We start from the raw sequence: 14,240 nt of genomic DNA on the forward strand, positions 1-14,240 counted from the left end.
CGAGATTAACTCGGTTTTATTTTTTTATTTTTGCTCGAGGACTAGCAAATAATAAGTTTGGGGGTATTTGATAGACGCATTTATGTGTCTATTTTGTTCTCAATATTCTGTATTGTTAGACTCGATTAAGTACTTATTGTGTTATTTTGTGTTTTTGTAGATGTTTTTAGAGAAATAAGCCTTTGCGGTGAAATGAGCTCGAAAAGTAGTGTTTTACACCCCAGGATAATGTACCGGAGGCACCTCAGAAATGCACCGGAAGCGTCCCAGAAATGTACCGGAGGAACCCAGAAAAATTACTATTTCCACCCCAAAATTACTATTTCCACCCCAATTGCTAAAGGGACACCCGTACAGGATTAGGGGGAGGACACTTTTCTTCTCATAATTCAAATTTCATTTTTGGCGGGAAAATATATTCTCTCTCTGGCAGATTTTCAATCAACAAAATGAAGGTGTTGTGTTGCGATTCAATGGCTAAAAATTGGTAGGAAGATGTGATATAGCTTAAGGAATACAGTATGTGTGTCAGAATCGATCGAATTTGGCTAGAATCGGCTAAACAAGTCATCATCAGAGAACATGGCAGTCACGGGTTTGAGAGGATTTTTTGAGGGATTCGGACGTGTTATGATGATGCATGGAGGACTATAGCACACTTTTGGACCGTGTAGAAGCTAAATAAGGGAGTATCAGAGGCTGTTTACGCGTGGAGAATCATTTCAGGGAAGAAAATATTCGGAAAATATTTTCTTTAAACACCGAGTAATGAAGATTATATGGAGTAATTGAGGGAGATTCAACGAGCTGTAGGTGTATAAATATGTTCCCTGGGAGTACTAGAGAGGCTGTCGAGAGTTTGGGGAGGTTTGGAGGCGAGCAGAGAGGCGCAGGAGGAGTTGCAGAGAAGTTACCTGCTGCTGCTGCTGCCATTAACACGCCTGAAGAACACGAAGAACGGACTCGCAGCAGCAGTCGTTCCTCAACAGTGAAATCGACTGTCGTCTGTGGGTCGTAGTTCTTCAACGACAACAGCACCTCAGCTCTGTCGTTGATTCTGGACGCCTTCTGTGGGTCGCAGAGTTCTGTTTTACATCAATTTCTTGTATTTCTCTTCATTGTAAAACATCAATTGAGCTTAATAAAATATTTTGAGAGGTTTTCCAACATGATGAGTTAATTCCCTCGTAACCAAGGCAATGGAGGAAGCTATTCACGCAACATAAATGGGTAACTATTTCATTTAATTATATAATTCACCTAATCGCTGCTTTTGCAGAGTTTTAAATTGTTTGAATGATTGTCTTAATTATTTGTTATTCAGTTTGATAGGTTATGCTTGGTTTAATCTCTTGATAATCTATGCTTAAGGTTTACAAATAATATTTGAGAATTTGTATGATTGATAGTGAATTAAAGATAAAAGAGGACTTAAGAATTGAATAGAGTTTTGAAATATTTATCATTCAATCTTGCGTAGTAGTGGAATCTAGTGTCTTGGTTACCTCTCGCCCAAAATTGTTAATATTTTGTATATATATTTTTATAAGTCTAAAAAAATCCTTTACCTTCACAAGTCTTAGAGTTCGAACCTTTATTACTACAACCCACGAAAAATCTTTAATCATTTTGGCGCCGCCGACGCGGATTTGTGCTTAGGTAGAATTTTTAGGTTTATTTTTTTTTTATTTATTTGTTCCTTTTTACTTTGTCTTTTTGTCTTTGATTTACAGGTTCGAAGTGGAGCACTAAGGACTTGGAGAGGAAAAAGCTTAAAGCGAAAAGCGAAAAGAGAAGAAAAAAGGACAATTTTAGGATTTAATTTTTAATTTTTAATTTTTTTAGAGTGTGTGAGGAAAACTGTAATTTTTTTTTTTATTTGGATTTTTTTTGGACTTTATTCTGGACTTTGGACATTATTTTTTAAAACCCTACGGAAGGGTTATATAATTAAAAAAAAAAAATTAAATACAAACTGTTTGCAGAGAAGGACGACGATTACTATATCGTCTCGGCCCCTCGGGTTCGCACACGGCATAGGAGTCGTGGCCCGAGTCGACGACAACGGTTCATCGCCTGTCTGGTACGGGAGGTAAGTCCAATCGAAACACCCGCGAATCTCCTGCAAGCGGGTTACTGTCTGCCTTAAGGTGATAATTGTTTGAGGACGAACCGGACTGTCTTTATTTTCCTAGTAAAGGGCAAGGCCTGGCCTAAACAAGATAAGGGTTCGGATTTCATCACCGTTCTCTTCTTGCCCGCCTTAGGAAAACGAAACCGAACGCGAACCTAAGCTTTAAAATTTGGAATAGAACGAGACCGATAGGGTAACGAGCTTAATAGGAAACTCGTTCGAAAAATATTGGTTGCTCTTTAAGCAAACTCCAAAGTTCATGATGGTTTCTGTGAGTTGAATGCGTGACTGCGCCGCCTTGTGATAGCGGTGAGGCCTTGGGTATCAAAGCTCCACTGAGCTTCCCTCGCCTCAATTCAACTTACTTTGACTCGGATTGATTCCAGAGGGGTTTGCTCAAATTGCAACGAATTCCCTTTCGAAAGATAGAAGCTGGTCTAGAAACAATCTAAGTGGAGCCATCATGATTTTTGTTTGCTAGAAATCTTTAGGTTTGTTTTGGTGGAGTCGAGTCGGCTTTGTTTGTGGTTGTGTAGAATTCCCTTGCAATTAAGAATGTCGAACTGGTATGATAGAAGCCAATACAATGAGTATCGACCTGAATTTGAATATGGACATCATCAGTTTTATGACCATGGTGGGAATAGTAGTTGGGAACGCCAACCTTTTCAAGGTTATGGTTCATACCATAGTGAGCCCAATTACTATCCACACACGAATTGGTCTTACGAGCAAGAAAATCAGGAATATTATAGTACTAGTCATGCGTTTTTGGAAAATTACTTAAAAACTAGTCCTGATTATGACATTTATAAACCTGTTCAATCTCTAGAAGAAACCTACCAACAAATTCGAAGGGAGTATGAACGTGCAGATAGTTCAAGAGAAGAGAGTACACAACGGTCTAAGATATTCAATGAGACTTGTGAACATATAAGTGTTATGCTCAGTGAAATTCAAGCACGTTTAGAGGCAGAAAATGAACAGTTAGCTAATGCTGCTCGAAATAATCTAAATTTCCAAAATAGGGTTTCTAATTCTACCCTTGATATCAATAGTGAATATTTGCCTAATTTAGAGGACGAGGTTAGAATTGGTAACACTACTTGTTTTGATAAGGTTCAATCATTTTCATGCTATTATAATGATGATGATGATGAGAATAGTAGTAATGAAGAATCTGAAATATGTAGGCATAGTGATCAGGAATCTATTAATCCAATTGAGCTTTATAGTGATTATATTATTTCTAGTTCAAATCCAAATAATTTTTATGATTATTCACCTATTCAAAAGGACGAGGATTTGATTAGGGATACCACCTTTTTAGACGATGTAGTTCATGATCCTTTAGCCTACATAGTATTGGACAATCCATTATTTGATGAACTTATTAGTGGATCGGAGGAAGTAACTATGATTAACACCTTAGTTAATGAGCCTTTACTAGAAACTTTTTCTCATAATCCTTTATATGATGGTGGTTTAGAGGAACCGGTTTATCCTGAGAATCACCCACAAGATTACAACTTAGAAAAATCAATGGCCCATTTTCAAGAATCTGATGACATAGAAATTAGGGAAGTTGTGACCAGTCTATCTAGAGACACTGAAGACTCTAAGTTTGGGGGTAATCATCATTCTCCGTGTAATTTAACTCTTAGAAAGATCCCTTACTTGGGACTTGACATCAATGCCTCAACCATCTTACAAGATTATCTTCATACTCGTTTTCCCGAACCTCATGATGTCCAGGAAGAATTTCAGTCGTTAGAAACCCATCCTCTGGTTGATGTGGTTTGCCCAGGATATGATACCCAGATTGACTTTGTTTTCCCACCAAATACTTTTCTACCAATTGTGGGAACATATAAATTTCAGATGTGTCAATTATTAAGTTTTGAGACTAAACCTAATTACTTTAGGAGATTAGGGTCGACACATCTGTTTAAGGAAGACCACCACTCTCGTTGTGGTCAACTGTGTAAGTCAAATCTGATTGACTTTAAGGATCCCCATTTATTCAGGTTGTTATTATTTTTAATTGAGTTTTTCCAGACTTTTAAACCTGAACTGTTGGATCTTATCTATGAGGAAGTGCATCCAATGAAAATTTTCTATCAAGATCCTTTCATAGAACCTGAACCTGAACCACAATGGGACATAGGTATCTTAATCATGAAACTAGATAAGGGTATGCAGTACATGTTCATTTTCTTGGCTTGTTGCAGATTCCTTTTACTTGTGATAGCTCTATTTGGTTTCGATAACCCACAATTATTTCGGCTATTGCTATATGATTCGAGGAGATTAAACCTTTCTTAGTCTGGCTGAAGACTTTAAACTTAGCACTTCTTGGGAGGTAACCCAATCTCACGCAACACGGTAATATCCTTCAATAAATCTTTTACTTCAAATAGTAACCGTTTCTCCTTGTTCATGTTTTTAATTTTATCTTTAGAACATTGAGGACAATGTTAGATTTAAGTTTGGGGGTATGGGGAGAAACTTTTTAGTTGCGTAATAAATAAACTCCAGAGCCTAGAAATTTACGCCTATTAAGGATAGCACTAACCAATCTAAGTGGATGGAAACATTTTTGTTTTAGGAGTTGAGGGACCAATCTGACTAGATGGAAACATCTATAGAGTCTATTCATAAAAGCACAGAGCTCAGGTGTTAGAAATAACATGATAGTTTCGCCATATCTCGTCGAGTCCTTTTCACTTTCTATTTTTAGTTTTCTTTTATTTCAAGTGATTTGGTGGGGCACACGATTCAAGTTGTTACCTTTGCTAGGATGAAATAGAGTGACTGAGTTACCTTTTCAAAAAAAAAAAAAAATTTAGACCGGACCAGTTAGACCAATCGGAATAAGTATTAACACTTGGATAGCAATATGCGTGTGTTCTCCCTGTTTCCGTCGCCTAAGCAAGCGTGGAATGCAGGACCCGTGGGAACTATCGTGTAATCTGCTGACAAGAAGCATGCGCTTGGATCCAAAAGATCTATTCATGCCGTTAAAAAAAATAATAAAAAAAAATAAATAAAAAAAAATGGTTATTGTTATGTGTAGTCAACTGCTGGTTCCCTTGTATTTGCCAGTTTGTTGATCTAGATTTAAGTTATTGACCACTGGTTCCCTTGTATATGCCAGTGTGTTAATATTAGTCAGACCGGTATCTCAGTCATTTAGGTTAGGTTCATCTTGGAAGAGGCCTTCAGACAGATATGGGAAACACCGTTCGCTTTTCAACCATCTACATTTTTCTTTCCATCTTCTTAATCTTTTCATGTGATTAGTCTGACTCCGAGTATGATGTCCATCGTGAAACTATCTTAGTAGAGCTCTGTCACTTATATGAATTTTAGTATGCTTGAGTGCAAACTCGTATACATCAATTGGAATTTCGCGTCAGGGTACTTCCTCCTGTAATTAATAAGTATGCCAACCAAGGAGGTTCTTTAGTGCTTTCCAAGATTTTTCGTAGATAGCTAGGGTCTGGAGTATTGGTTTTTGTGGGTACACCTCTGATAAACCCACCCGAGATTAACCTGGTCACTTTTCAAGAATAAATTTTGCTCGAGGACTAGCAAATAATAAGTTTGGGGGTATTTGATAGACGCATTTATGTGTCTATTTTCATCTCTTTTGTGTATTTTGTTAGTATCCATTTTTGCTTATTGTGGTGTTTTTATGTTTGTTTAGGTGTTTTTGGAGAAATACCCCTTGTGTAGAAAGAGTTGCTCAATAAGTAATGTTTTACACCCTGGAGAAATGCACCCCAGAAATGCACCGGAAACGTCCCAGAAATGTCCCGGAGGATCCCAGAAAAATTATTATTTCCACCCCAAAATTACTATTTCCACCCAAATTACTATTCGCACCCCAGCACTCTGGATAAGGGGCACCTTCTTCTCAAATTCAAATAAACTTTTTGGCGGGAAAATTGGTTCATCAACTGGCAGAATTTCAATCGACAAAATGAAGGTGTTGTGGTGCGATTCAATGGCTCAAACTTGGTAGGAAGATGTGATATAGGTTAAGGAACACTTTTTGGGCTTTTGGTTTGATCAAATTTGGCCATAATTAGCTGGACAATTCACGGAAGCAAAACAGGGAAACACGGGTTGGACACGGGATTGGAGAAGATTTGAGCGTGTTCTTCTCATGCATGAGGGCTCTAGCAACGTTGTGGGTCGTGGTTAAACACTTCTAGAGTGACCAGGATGGAAATCTATGCGTACCAGAGCAAGAATGGAAAGAAAATATTCCCAAGAATATTTTTCTTTACTGCCGAGTTAAAGAGAATTATATGGAGTAATTGAGGGAGATTCAACGAGCTGTAGGTGTATAAATATGTTCCCTGGGAGTACTAGAGAGGCTGTCGAGAGTTTGGGGAGGTTTGGAGGCGAGCAGAGAGGCGCAGGAGGAGTTGCAGAGAAGTTACCTGCTGCTGCTGCTGCCATTAACACGCCTGAAGAACACGAAGAACGGACTCTCAGAAGCAGTCGTTCTTCAACAGCAACATCGACTGTCCAGTGTGGGTCGTAGTTCTTCAACGACAACAGCACCTCATCTCTGTCGTTGATTTTGGACGCCTTCTGTGGGTCGCAGAGTTCTGTTTTTCATCAATTTCTTGTATTTCTCTTCATTGTAAAACACTTTTGAGCATCAATGAAATATTTTGAGAGCATTTTTACTATGATGAGATAAACCCCAACACTGGGACGACGGAGGAGGCCAAACTTCATACTTGGGGTAATTTTATTTAATTCTATATTTACTTTTTGCACCAATTTTAATTGAATTAAGATTTTAATTAATTATTTGTGATTTCATTTGATGGTTTATGCTTAGTCCTAGGGATTTTTGATATGCCATGCTTAAGAAATACAAGTAATATTTTATAAATCTATCTTGGCAATAAACTAGAGTTAATATTTGTTTTGTTTTGAACTATAATCGCCTAGAATTAAATTCTGAACCACTTGAAAATGAAAAATGGCCGAATCTTTAGTCCCAGTATCTCTCGCCCATTGTGACAATTATTGTGTATATATTTATTATTTTAGAAAACTTTAATCTTTACAAGTCCGAGCAACGAACTTTTACTACCACTTTCAAAACAACAACAAAATGGCGCCGCTGCCGGAGAATAGAACGAGACTGATAGGGTAACGAGCTTAATAGGAAACTCGTTCGAAAAATATTGGTTGCTCTTTAAGCACACTCCAAAGTTCATGATGGTTTCTGTGAGTTGAATGCGTGACTGCGCCGCCTTGTGATAGCGGTGAGGCCTTGGGTATCAAAGCTCCACTGAGCTTCCCTCGCCTCAATTCAACTTACTTTGACTCGGATTGATTCCAGAGGGGTTTGATCAAATTGCAACGAATTCCCTTTCGAAAGATAGAAGCTGGTCTAGAAACAATCTAAGTGGAGCCATCATGCTTTTTGTTTGCTAGAAATCTTTAGGTTTGTTTTGGTGGAGTCGAGTCGGCCTTGTTTGTGATTGTGTAGAATTCCCTTGCAATTAAGAATGTCGAACTGGTATGATAGAAGCCAATACAATGAGTATCGACCTGAATTTGAATATGGACATCATCAGTTTTATGACCATGGTGGGAATAGTAGTTGGGAACGCCAACCTTTTCAAGTTTATGGTTCATACCATAGTGAGCCCAATTACTATCCACACACGAATTGGTCTTACGAGCAAGAAAATCAGGAATATTATAGTACTAGTCATGCGTTTTTGGAAAATTACTTAAAAACTAGTCCTGATTATGACATTTCTAAACCTGTTCAATCTCTAGGAGAAACCTACCAACAAATTCGAAGGGAGTATGAATGTGCAGTTAGTTCAAGAGAAGAGAGTACACAACGGTCTAAGATATTCAATGAGACTTGTGAATGTATAAGTGTTACGCTCAGTGAAATTCAAGCACGTTTAGAGGCAGAAAATGAACAGTTAGCTAATGCTGCTCGAAATAATCTAAATTTCCAAAATAGTGTTTCCAATTCTACCCTTGATATCAATAGTGAATATTTTCCCAATCTAGAGGACGAGGTTAGAATAAAAGACACTACTTATTTAGATAAGGTTCAATCATCTTTGTACTATTATGATGATGAGGATAGTAGTAATGAAGAATCTGAAATATGTAGGCATAGTGATCAGGAATCTATTAATCCAATTGAGCTTTATAATGATTATATTTTTTCTAGTTCAAATCCAAATAATTTTTATGATTATTCACCTATTCAAAAGGACGAGGATTTGATTAGGGATACCACCGTTTTAGACGATGTAGTTTTTCCTTTTGATTACGAAGCCGATAGTGGTTTAGAGGAACGGGTTTATTCCGAAAATGCTGTTTTAAAGTCTAGCGACTTAGAAACAATAGTTTTAGATGAAGAAGATATACCCGTAGAGATGAGTAAATATGCACTACCTGATAATAACTTAGAAGAATCTCTTGAATATTTTAAGGACTCTGAAGATACGGAAATTCAAGAAATAATTAGAGGTCTATTTAGAGACACTGAAAACTCTAAGTTTGGGGGTGATTATCACTTCCGTAGTGCCTTACCTTTAACTCTCAGAAATTCCCCACACTTAGGACTTGATATTTGTGCCTCGACCATTTTACAAGATTACCTTCATACTCGTTTTCCCGAGCCTAATGATGTCCATGAAGGAGTTCAGTTATTAGAAACCCATCCTCTGGTAGATGTGGTTTTCCCAGGCTATGATACCCAGATTGACTTTGTTTTCCCACCAAATAGTTTTCTTCCAACTGTGGGAACGTTTCAAATGAGTCGAATATTAAGTTCTGAGACTAAGCCTAAGTACTTTAGGTTAATGGAATCGACACATTTTCCTAAGAATGACCACTACTCTCACTGTGGTCAACTATGTAAGTCATATCTAATTGACTTAGAGGATCCGCAATTATTTAGGTTATTACTTCATGATTCTAAGTTCGTATTTGAGTTTTTACAGACTCTAAGACCTAGTGATTCGGATCCCATCTATGAAGAAACGCAGCCAATGAAAATATTCTATTTAGACCCTTTCATAGAACCTGAACCTGAACCGCAATTAGCGATAGTTTTCAGGAAACTAGGTAAGGGCATGCTATTCTTGTCCATTTTCTTGGTTCACTGCAGTTTCCTTTGGTCAGCTCTATTTGGTTTTGAAGACCCACAGTTATTTCGACTGTTACTTTATGGTTCGAGTTGACTAAACCTTTCCTAAGTCTGGCTGAAGACTTTAAACTTAGCACTTCTTGGGAGGTAACCCAATCTCATGCAACCCGGTAATATCCTTCCTTCACTCTTTTGCTTCAAATAGTAACTGTCTCTCCTTGTTCATGCTTTTAATTTCATCTTTAGAACATTGAGGACAATGTTAGATTTAAGTTTGGGGGTATGGGAGAAACTTTTTAGTTGCAATAAATAAACTCCAGAGCCTAGAAATTTACGCCTATTAAGGATAACACTAACCAATCTAAGTGGATGGAAACATTTTTGTTTTAGGAGCTGAGGAACCAATCTGACTAGATGGAAACATCTATAGAGTCTATTCATAAAAGCACAGAGCTCAGGTGTTAGAAATAACATGATAGTTTCGCCATATCTCGTCGAGTCCTTTTCACTTTCTATTTTTAGTTTTCTTTTATTTCAAGTGATTTGGTGGGGCACACGATTCAAGTTGTTACCTTTGCTAGGGTGAAATAGAGTGACTGAGTTACCTTTTCAAAAAAAAAAAAAAAATAGACCGGACCAGTTAGACCAATCGGAATAAGTATTAACACTTGGATAGCAATATGCGTGTGTTCTCCCTGTTTCCGTCGCCTAAGCAAGCGTGGAATGCAGGACCCGTGGGAACTATCGTGTAATCTGCTGACAAGAAGCATGCGCTTGGATCCAAAAGATCTATTCATGCCGTTAAAAAAAATAATAAAAAAAAATAAATAAAAAAAAATGGTTATTGTTATGTGTAGTCAACTGCTGGTTCCCTTGTATTTGCCAGTTTGTTGATCTAGATTTAAGTTATTGACAACTGGTTCCCTTGTATATGCCAGTGTGTTAATATTAGTCAGACCGGTATCTCAGTCATTTAGGTTAGGTTCATCTTGGAAGAGGCCTTCAGACAGATATGGGAAACACCGTTCGCTTTTCAACCATCTACATTTTTCTTTCCATCTTCTTAATCTTTTCATGTGATTAGTCTGACTCCGAGTATGATGTCCATCGTGAAACTATCTTAGTAGAGCTCTGTCACTTATATGAATTTTAGTATGCTTGAGTGCAAACTCGTATACATCAATTGGAATTTCGCGTCAGGGTACTTCCTCCTGTAATTAATAAGTATGCCAACCAAGGAGGTTCTTTAGTGCTTTCCAAGATTTTTCGTAGATAGCTAGGGTCTGGAGTATTGGTTTTTGTGGGTACACCTCTGATAAACCCACCCGAGATTAACTCGGTCACTTTTCAAGAATAAATTTTGCTCGAGGACTAGCAAATAATAAGTTTGGGGGTATTTGATAGACGCATTTATGTGTCTATTTTCATCTCTTTTGTGTATTTTGTTAGTATCCATTTTTGCTTATTGTGGTGTTTTTATGTTTGTTTAGGTGTTTTTGGAGAAATACCCCTTGTGTAGAAAGAGTTGCTCAATAAGTAATGTTTTACACCCCAGAGAAATGCACCCCAGAAATGCACCGGAAACGTCCCAGAAATGTACCGGAGGATCCCAGAAAAATTATCATTTCCACCCCAAAATTACTATTTCCACCCAAATTACTATTCGCACCCCAGCACTCTGGATAAGGGGCACCTTCTTCTCAAATTCAAATAAACTTTTTGGCGGGAAAATTGGTTCATCAACTGGCAGAATTTCAATCGACAAAATGAAGGTGTTGTGGTGCGATTCAATGGCTCAAACTTGGTAGGAAGATGTGATATAGGTTAAGGAACACTTTTTGGGCTTTTGGTTCGATCAAATTTGGCCATAATTAGCTGGACAATTCACGGAAGCAAAACAGGGAAACACGGGTTGGACACGGGATTGGAGAAGATTTGAGCGTGTTCTTCTCATGCATGAGGGCTCTAGAAACGTTGTGGGTCGTGTTTAAACACTTCTAGAGTGACCAGGATGGAAATCTATGCGTACCAGAGCAAGAATGGAAAGAAAATATTCCCAAGAATATTTTTCTTTACTGCCGAGTTAAAGAGAATTATATGGAGTAATTGAGGGAGATTCAACGAGATGTAGGTGTATAAATATGTTCCCTGGGAGTACTAGAGAGGCTGTCGAGAGTTTGGGGAGGTTTGGAGGCGAGCAGAGAGGCGCAGGAGGAGTTGCAGAGAAGTTACCTGCTGCTGCTGCTGCCATTAACACGCCTGAAGAACACGAAGAACGGACTCGCAGCAGCAGTCGTTCCTCAACAGTGAAATCGACTGTCGCTTGTGGGTCGTAGTTATTCAACGACAACAGCGCCTCATCTCTGTCGTTGATTCTGGACGCCTTATGTGGGTCGCATAGTTCTGTTTTACATCAATTTCTTGTATTTCTCTTCATTGTAAAACACTTTTGAGCATCAATGAAATATTTTGAGAGAATTTTTACTATGATGAGTTAAACCCCAAAACTGGGGCGACGGAGGAGGCCGAGCTTCATAAATGGGTAATTTTATTAATTCTTTTTAAGACTTTTGCATTAATTTAAAATTGAAATATGATTTGAATTAATTGGTTGTTATTTAATTTGATGATGTATGCTTGGCTTAGGTGTTTTGATACATCATGCTTAGGACTTACAATCAATATTTTGAAAATCTACTTTGGCAAAATAAGAGTCCATATAATTTATGTTTTGAGCGATTATTGTTGAGAATAAATCATTGAGCCCTATGTTATGAAAATTGGCCGAATCATTAGTCCCAGTACCTCTCTACCAATTTGTCTATATTTGTATATAATTTTTATAAATCTAAAAATCCTTCACCTTCACAAATCTTAGAGTTCGAACCTTTATTACTACAACCACCGAAAAATCTTTAATCATTCATCATGCACAAGCTCTAACTCAAAGTGAACTTTGGTAGGGACGGGCAAACATGCATATCCTAATTGTGGCTCCTCGAAAGTATTGTATTTAGATGCAAAATAGTCCAAGAGGACTTGAGAGGCACACAGTTCCAGGCCTAGATTAGGTATTCTCATCAAAATTGGTTTGACAATATTGTTACAAACCAAATCTAGGTAGGATGCAAGGCTATCAGATTGTGACTTAGGCAAGAAAGTGACATCTAAGTGTCTCACATGCATGAGAACAAGAGTATCAATATTATCAGTCACATCAGCATTATTTAAGTCACACTCAAGATGTGTAGCATGCTCATCATCACAAAAAATTTGCACAAGTCCTAATTCACAATCATGGTTATCCGATATATTCAAATTATCATCAACAGAAGCAATATATTGTGGCTTAAGTATGGAATCAGACACATCAACTATGTTTTCATACATAGGATCATTAGTGTCAACAGAAGATTTACCTAAGTCATGCTCTTCACAGGATAATTGCACAATATCTAAATCAGTATCAGCATCACATGCATATGGAATACTAGAAGAAATATCATTCATGAAGGTCGGGGAAGAAAAGCCTAATGTATTTGAAACCAAAGGTTCCACAACATTTTCAGCATAGACATGTTCTTCTAACATAACATTATCATCATCATCATCATCATCATCATAGTAATATGCATACTTGTCCCTATTAGCAGTTGTGGTGTCATTAGTCAACCCATGTTCCTCTAGATTAGGTTCATATTCAATATCATACACATGGGAAGGACTAGACATGCTATTTTCAAAGTTCAATTCATTATCACCTATATCATGTGACAGTGTCTCAGTTTCCCTAATGGATTCCCATTGACGGGTTTTCTCTGCACTCTCAGCTAAAAATTTCCATGCATCATCCACAGTTTTATCAACAAATTCACCATTACACATACACTCAACCATGGCTCGAGATTTAAAGTCTAGTCCCTCATAGAGGATAGCGACAAGTCTCCACTTCTCAAATCCATGGTGTGGACATTCGCTCAACAAATCATTAAAACGTTCAAAATAGTCAAAAACAGTTTCCTCATCCAATTGGACAAAACAATTGATACTTTGACGAATAGCGATGGTCCTATGATGTGGAAAGAATTTTTTGAAAAATAGATCTGTGAGTTGGTCCCAAGTGTTGATTGATTGCGGTCTCAAACCGTAAAACCATGTTTTGGCCCTTTCCTTTAGAGAAAATGTAAACAAACGCAATTTCAGAGAGTCTTCGGACATATGTTCAGGTTGCATAGTCCGAAAAATTTGTTCAAACTCTCTTACATGAGTATAGGGGTTCTCAGTATCGAACCCTCGAAATATAGGAAGTATTTGTATCATGCTTGCATTTATTTTAAAAGGGTTATTGGATTGAGGTAAGACAATACATGATAATGGAATTTTTATTGTGGGATACATGTATTCATGGAGAGCACGAGGTTGGCCCATATTGAAAAGACACAAAGCCCACTTTTTGGTTTTAATGGGTTTTCAAAAATTTGGTTTTTTATGGGAAAATTTTGGTTTTGATGGGAATAAAAAAAAAATTGGTTTTTATGGGTTTTGAAAACTCCTTTTGGTTTTAATGGGATGAGGCCCAGCTAACTGGTTCAATTTTTTTTTTGTGTGTGACAAGCCCAGCGAACGGCCTAGAGATTTGGGTACACGGCCCACTAACGACTTCAGCAAGCCCAGAAACTAATGAAGCCCAACTGAGTTGGTAGGTTCAGTTAACCTTGTTTAGGTTGTTTGTTGGGTTTTTGAAACCCAAAATTTTGATAAGGACAATCCCACAGTTAAGTTCAAATACAAACCCAAAAGTTAACTTAAATTACAAGCCCAAAAAATGGAAAAAATTATTACAAGCCCACAAATTAAAAATGGAAGCCCACAGGTTGGGTTCTCTTAATGGGTTTAGGCTTACCTTTGAAGCACAGCCCAGCTGTTCAGTTTGGTTGCAAAAGCCCAGTTGGG

Source organism: Papaver somniferum, chromosome 3, assembly GCF_003573695.1.
Source record: "Papaver somniferum cultivar HN1 chromosome 3, ASM357369v1, whole genome shotgun sequence".
NCBI classification, from domain to species: domain Eukaryota; kingdom Viridiplantae; phylum Streptophyta; class Magnoliopsida; order Ranunculales; family Papaveraceae; genus Papaver; species Papaver somniferum.